Genomic DNA, 7,847 nt, shown 5'->3' on the forward strand with positions numbered 1-7,847 from the left:
TTATAATCACATATTTAAATGAGACACAACTAAGGTAGTGTTTGCAACCTCTAAAAATAAGTGATTATGGAGATTCTATTAACAAATTTGTTAAAAAAATCTCTATAATCACTTATTTTTAGATGTTACAAACACTAAACTGGTTGTTTACTATGTACTCACTCCATCATCAAATTTAGATCTCCAAAAACCCCTCTAGTGATAGAATATATACGATAGCATTCTAAAACCTCAACCCACTAATGAAATCATCGTCCTTGAACCACAAAATCAATCACATTCCACAATCATCATCACACTTCTTAGAAATCCATATGAACAAATCACTGCAATCATTTGTGAACCATTCTTTACGATTGATGATTTTGTGCTTGCTTAAATTTCTAGATTGGGATACGTTCCACGACTAGTGATGCTAAAATGGGAATTTTACTAGCTCGGTTGATGTGTTCTCAAAGAATTTGTAATTAACCGACTTCATACTCGGTATATCATTTGGAATCCATGTATCCCCATCTTAGGAAAATTGAACATTTCAAAATAAGATCACCTTGTAGAGTCCATATGCAAATAAAATGTGAACAAAAAATGGTGGCTAGCACATACAGCAAAATGATTCCTACAAGGATGCTCGCACGAAGAACAAACCACTTGAGGTTCAGACATAACAACAGAAAACAGCCCAAAGTAAATAACAAAAGGCAAACATTTGTATGATACAGTTTCATGGATTTATGTCCGTGAGATGGGTCAACCCAATTTAAAAATTTACCCAGTCCATTTTTCAATTGGATCTTCGTTGATTCGCTCAAATTAACTCTCGCAGCTCCGCATTCGTACTCTGCTCTCTACGCTAACTCTTTGCAGCGCACAGGTGATTCTTTGCGGCATTTCTTTTTTTGATTTTTTTGTTCGACTTGCATGTTTTTTTTGGTCCGTTAATTGAATTGCATCTCACGAATTCTTCTCTGTTTCAAGAATTCGATTACGAATTGTGCCTTCAATTCACGATGGTGGTACAAAGTTGCATTTAAGGTTGCTGGAATTATTAGAATTCAATTATAAATTGTGCCTTAAATTGAATTTTCCGAGAACCGGTGGATAATGGGTTCAAACAGCTGTCTCTTGGGTTTCTCGAAATCATCATCGTTGAAGAGCAATCTTTCCTCTTTGTTTTGTGCTTCTTTCACTTGGAAGTCAACTTTTGAGGTTGTTTTGTCCTTTGTTCCTTTGTTTTCCTACAAATTGTGTGATTGTTGTAGTTTGTGTCTGTTGCTAAAATTAAGACCTTTATGTTGTGTTCATCAAGGTTTTCTTGATTGTATAAACTGTTTGAAGTGTGTTGGATTTTTTATATCTGTTTTGATACTGACTGGGAGCAATCATTATTGACGTGGAGGTGTAATTATGGAAATGGGTCTATTGGATGAGTTAATGGTGAAGAATAATAGTGCTAATAATATTGCTGCAAACAAATTAGTTATGAACCAATTGTTATTCTTTAATTATCTATATAGTAGAGTGCTTGGAACTTGTTGCTTTAGCTCCTCTATGGTTTGAAAGATCTGAATTCAACCATTACTTGTTGGCCGCTATAAATTTTGATGTTGTTGCGTTTATCTAAAAGTTGAGTTGTGATCACATTTGGGCATGGAGTATATGTTTTTGTTAACTTTTGTTCAGCACTACATCTGATTTTGGGCAACTAAATTATGGTTTTTTATGGGCTTGGTTGGGAAGATGTTGGAAAATCCTTAAAAAGGCCTAGATAGCCACTGCTTTGGCTGCATATGAATGCAGATACAAAAGCAACCAAGCTGTGCATGTCAGATTGATTTGGCAAATGAATTGGATGGGACTATAAGTTTGTTTTTAAAAGCCTAGACGAAAATTAGACCTCAATTCATTAGTTTTTGAATTTAAAATTAAGGTCAATTCTCTCTCGCAAATCCCTTTTATTTCGAAAGACATACGGGTTGATAGAGTGGGGGAACATACTATGATCCTCACGATTATGTATCCTTAACGATAAATGACAAATCAAGTGATAAAAACTCAGAAGATGCTTTTTGGCTACTATATAGAAGGGGTTAACAAGTTAACTTCCACTCTGGCATATACTTTTTTGCCACTTTTTACTCTCAGGATTTGTTTTATTTATTTGAGATGTTTCTTCTGTGTAGGATGCTTGTGTATGAGTTTGTCAATAATGGAAACTTGGAACAATGGCTTTCACGGGGCTATGAGACAACATGGTACACTAACTTGGGAGGCACGAATAAAGGTTATGCTCTGTACTGCCAAAGCGTAAGTAGATCATCTAGAAAAGTCAATTATCTTATGTTACCATCTGGACTTTTAAAACAATTAATAATCTGTTAAATTTGTTATGCTCTTAACTTGAATTTTTCTAATCTCGTTGATGACTTCTACGTTGGTATAAAGCTACTTGGAATGAAGAAGAATCATTCACCTTCTGAATATCAACTCATGTTGCTTTTTCAGGCTTGTTTATTTTCATGAAGCTAGTGAACCAAAAGTTATTCAACGTGACATAAAATCTAGCAATATCTTGATTGATGATCAATTCAATGCTAAGATTTCTGATTTTTGACGTAACAACAAGAGTGATTGGAACATTCGGGTATACACATAGTTTCCTTTCATTTGGTTTATTTTTTCTAATCATATTTCTCGTGGTTTTACAATAAAACTAAACTTTTGAATGTCATCTATGTGGCTCCAGAAAACGCAAATAGTGGCTTGCTGAATGAAAAGAGTGATGTTTATAGTTTCGATGTTCTGCTGCTGGAAGACAAATGTAGGAATACAAATTCAATGTGAAATGATATTCGTGATAGATCGAATGTTATTGTTGAAACTAAAAGCCCAATTTGGCGCGTACAAGAATTTGAAAAAAGGTACACTTGATTTTTTAATTTCAATTTTTGTAATATCTTATTTATGATATTTTGTTCAAGGAAAACAATTATGAAAGATGTCTGATTAATGTTGTCCGTTCTTTTAAGAGAACATGGAAGTGCCAATGAACACAGTTGATACACTGTAGTTTAATTCTTCAAGGAAGAATATGTTATATCGTATGAAGCGAGATATGAATTATGAATTCAGCACAAAATATTGAGATATATGTCACAATAAAGTATTGTACTAAGTGTACATCGGTATCTCGTATCACTATCGTACCTGAAGTACGTAAAGAGATTTTATTGATATCTATCAAGCAAGATATAAAAGTTTGTGGAGACCGTTGATGTCTACCCAAATTATATTTTTCATCTTATGTTGATATAAATGTATGAAATATCTTGAAGATCATTTGATTGACGATGAAAAAAAAAATGATATGATGTCTTGATATTATAAAATAGTGATATACAATATTGACGTATATGAATTTTTGAATCTAGTAAATATTAATTTGGTTTAAATAGTATATTGCAAATCAATATTTCTAGAAGAGCTAAAGAGCTCCAAAAGTATTATTGATACAAATACTTTCAGAGTTTGGCATAATGGATTGAATTAAGCATTCAAATTATATAAATAGTTGAAAAACTATTGATATTGCACAATTGTTAATGAATAAGCCAAAAGATTCTGGATCGATAAATATGAATGTTTTTTAATCAAAGATCCAGAAGATTTTATGAATTCTTATTGGCTTAATTATCAAATTTGATATCACTATCATTAGCTCAAATTGATAGAGAATCCCCATATTATCTGGAATGAATAAATAATGTGGGCCCACGAAGCGCAACATGATGTTTGCGAAAATACGTATTGAGAAAAACTTCCAGAATATGTAATCAAGACAAGCTTGATCAAAAAAGTGGATATGCATATCAATTTTATGATTATAAATACGTTGGTTTAGTTGATTTATTTTGCCTCCAATCAACTATTAAACCATTAAAATAAATGCGTCATATTTGGGGATATCTGAAAGATATATTATAAATATTATGCCAAATGCCCATGTACTTAAAGTTAATATTTGTGCGAGAAATGCACTATAATAAATATCTTGAAGGGATTGTCAATATTTTGGAAATAAATTGAATCTTATGATCAATTATCTTGAGAAATAAGATTTTATGACGCGAAATTCTCATTTATTATTCTTGTAAAACAATGTTTCCAATATTGAGGGGGAGAAAATAGAAGCTACAAGAATATCTGAGATCGATCCCAATGAAATATAAAGTGAACATGATGTTCAAAGTTTAAATCTCAAATACATTATTTGATCTTGTGTATAAGATCATTTATACTATTTAGCTTCATTTATGTTCAAATTGAACAATATATATAAATCTTCTTTAGTGACGAAAGCCCTTTAACGAAAGCCCTTTAAAGAAAATGAGTGAATATCTCAATGTGACAGGAATAATGGAGGCTCGTCATTGTGAAAGAAATCGATGTCCTGTAGGACCATATCTTATATTCCTTGCAAGTAAATGAAAAAGAACGCTAGAAGCGTGAACAACCACTTGATTATGTTATTCTTGAAGAATAACAAGTATATTAAAAGATGAGATTTCACAAATTATTTGGGATCGAAATGATATAATCATTCGTGTATTTTGCTATTATGAAAAATGATGATTATTTTGAACAACAATTTGTAGAGATTGTCAATAACAAATGATTGACAAGTTACATGTTGCATATGAGCAAATATTAGCAAATTTTCTCAAAATATTTCAATTAGATTATGAGAAAATATTTGCACTTGTCATGAATGCACTGATTTGACGGTGATATATTTAGAAACATCCTCGAAGGATTTGATGTTCAAAATATTGTTTTTGCCAACTTTAAGAAGAAGAAAAAATATTTGGTCTTGAAGTACCATAACTATGGCAAACTCAACATCTGAATCAATTTTTGGCAAATAAATGCACAAGATTGAAATAAGATGAGTTATTAAATTCAAGTGATGTTTGCAAGAGGGGGAGCAATCAAAGTTGTATTCTTTTTTCCTTGTCTATGATTTTTCTCACGTGGTTTTTCATAACAAGGTTTTTAATGAGGCAATTAACAAGTATCGCGAGATGTCGCACTCTTTTTCCTTTATTAGGATTTTGTCCCACTGGTTTTTTTTGATAAGGTTTTAACGAAGCACATCTATCGTCGGAAAGACATCCAAATAAAGTATATGTTGCTGTACTCTTTTTCCTTCGCTTAGATTTTTCCCACGTGGTTTTACAATCAAGGTTTTAACGAGGCATCACTTGAGTCCCGATGAAGTTCCCGAGCATCCATCTTGCCAAATGAAGATTTTGAAGAATCAGTTGCATGTGCAAATAATCATCTAAGGGGGAGTGTTATAAATATATTCTTATTTATAGATGATTATCTTATTAAAGATATGTTATCAAGATAAATATGTAAAGATAATATTTGTAAAGATTTGTATCTTGTAATCTTTTCCTATAAATAACACTAGAAGAAAATCAACTTTTCGCAGCATGGTATCAACGGCGTACACTAAAAGGACGCTGCGGTTAATACTTTTTAAGGCGTGCACCAATGTGTGCGCTATTAATATTGTAAAACATTATAAAAACGGCAGCGTGCATTACATGCATGCTGCAAATATTTTCTTTACGACGTGCATTTAAAAGTATGTTGTTGATAAAATTGTATTAATTCAGCGTGCATTAATGCACGCTGCTAATTTACTTTTTCAGAGCATGCACCGATTTACGCTGCGGATGATTTAATAATGAACAAAGAGATACACACGTATGATGTATATATTAAATAACGTTTTATCTATCGTCCAATTTCTTCTTGCTTCCCGATTATTCTTCTTCCTTCTCACCATTTTCGCAACTTGAATCGGTCGTATCTTCTTTGTTTGTGGCCGGTTTTCAAAAGAGAAAGTGGATTCGGAATCCTCTCGACGAGAGCTATCTAGTGATACCCACTTTCTTAAGTTTTAAGTGCAGCCTATCGGCCCGATTTTCGGCAGCCACCGGTTCCGCCGCCCCTTACCGTCGCCGACCACCATATAGCTTAGGGGAAAGGTTTTCTGGTTGTTTACAGCTCTATCTCGTAGCCTAGAAGGTATATTCTAATTGTAGGGTTTCGAAATTTGTGGCTTTTGGTTCATTCGAATTTATACGATTGGTATTTGTTTATTTATTGTTTGTACGTACCATAATAAGCTGATAGAAGGTATTGGTTATTTTTCAGAATTTATTTAGACATAATTTCAAATTTTCAGATTTATTAAGTTGGTATTTTAGAATTTTAAAGTTTTTTAAATCATTATTTATATGTTTAGATGCTCTAGAAAATATAAATGTGAATTTTTGAAATTTTTAGGAATTTTTGTGCTTTGCATTTGGAATTGTGCTTAGCATTTGGAAATCTGTTTAGATGTGTAGTCATTTTAGAAATGGGATCCCTTTCGATTTGTTTCTGCTCAATAATGGATTTTATGTTTCAAATCTCAGATACTAGAATTGAGCCGTGGTTTGAAGGATTATGTTTCTCTAGCTCAGGTTTGTTTCACTTTTTCCGCTATTTTTAAATCTTGTATATCTTCGTAGAACATATATTTTTAGGGTTTTTATTATTTTTAATGTAAAAAATAAATGTAATTTCAAAAATAACGTAAAATAAAAAAAGTTGCATTAATAACGTAAAACGCCACTGTTAATGGCGGACGCTCAAATATTTAATTCGAGCATCCGCCACCAACTGTGGCAGGGCTGCCAACAAGGCAGGGTCCGCCACAGTGGATGGCGGACGTTGCCTTGTGGCGCCACAAGGCAGCGTCTGCCACCAACTGTGGGGCCACGAGGCAGCGTCTGCCATCGACTGTGGCGGACGCTGCCTTGTTGGCAGACCCCGACCCCGCTACCCCGCTACCCACCCCGCTGTCAACCACCGTTTCCACCCATCATCTGCCCATAATCATCCATGCCCCCACCCACCCATCTACTTTTTTTAAATAAATGATGGGAACACGGTCTTTATACGTATATTTTCTTGACGCGTAAATAATTGAATACGATACCATTTTTTCACGATAAATAATTGTGACGATTTGATGCGGAAAATACGCGTACAAATCTATTATATATACGTACAGATCTCATTCAAAATAATTCAATAAACTTTATTGCTCTCTTATTTTTTCTCTCCTTTTAATTTTCTCTCGTTTTCTTTGTTTGTTTTTCATTTTTATATCCAAAAATTTATATCAAAAATGGCAAACATTGATATATTTTTATATTTTGGTGGTCATATTATTGTGGATAATGGATCGGTTATGTATAGTATTCCTTATACTAGATCGATGCATGTATTACGATCTATTACTGTGTTCGAGTTGGTTGAAGTTGTGCATCAAATATTGATGATTGATCCAATGCATTTTACTCTCAAATTGTCAACGAAATATTCCTTCATGGAAAATTCATCTTGGCATGAAATTCAAGTGAATCTTGTCGATGATAATGCGCTGGAGTTTATGATGCAATCTCCCAATATATGTATTTTGCATTTGTACGTTGAAGCAAACCAAATTGTCCATCACGTTGGTCATGTCGACCAAGAATCAGATATTTTACATGTTACTGAAGGAATGAACCGCATGTATCTGCATCCTGAAAGTGGATCGTGGGAACAATATATCGCTGGCACATCCGAACCTGATCCTGCAAATTGGTCACAAACGACACGTGGCTGGGAACAAAATGATGGTGCAACAAATTGGAATTCAGAAAATCCAAATTTTGCGCCACATGTTGATGATCCTATTAGTGAAAACGATGATGTTCAGAGAAGCAAGACGGAGCCAGAGA

General features: G+C 33.4%; 1 long non-coding RNA gene across 2 annotated transcripts; it reads left to right on the plus strand.

Annotated features, from left to right (window-relative positions):
• The first annotated feature begins 754 nt into the window (after positions 1-754).
• Positions 755-2,989, plus strand: LOC140876020 (uncharacterized). Of its 2 annotated transcripts, none has more exons than XR_012148639.1 (4): positions 755-874; positions 2,184-2,307; positions 2,506-2,644; positions 2,747-2,989. It is a non-coding gene; the product is annotated as an uncharacterized lncRNA (long non-coding RNA). The 2 variants fall into 2 exon arrangements; XR_012148640.1 differs by lacking the exon at positions 755-874 and adding an exon at positions 1,005-2,097.
• Positions 2,990-7,847: the final 4,858 nt, after the last annotated feature.

Source organism: Henckelia pumila, chromosome 1 (genome assembly GCF_033568475.1).
Source record: "Henckelia pumila isolate YLH828 chromosome 1, ASM3356847v2, whole genome shotgun sequence".
Lineage (NCBI taxonomy): Eukaryota > Viridiplantae > Streptophyta > Magnoliopsida > Lamiales > Gesneriaceae > Henckelia > Henckelia pumila.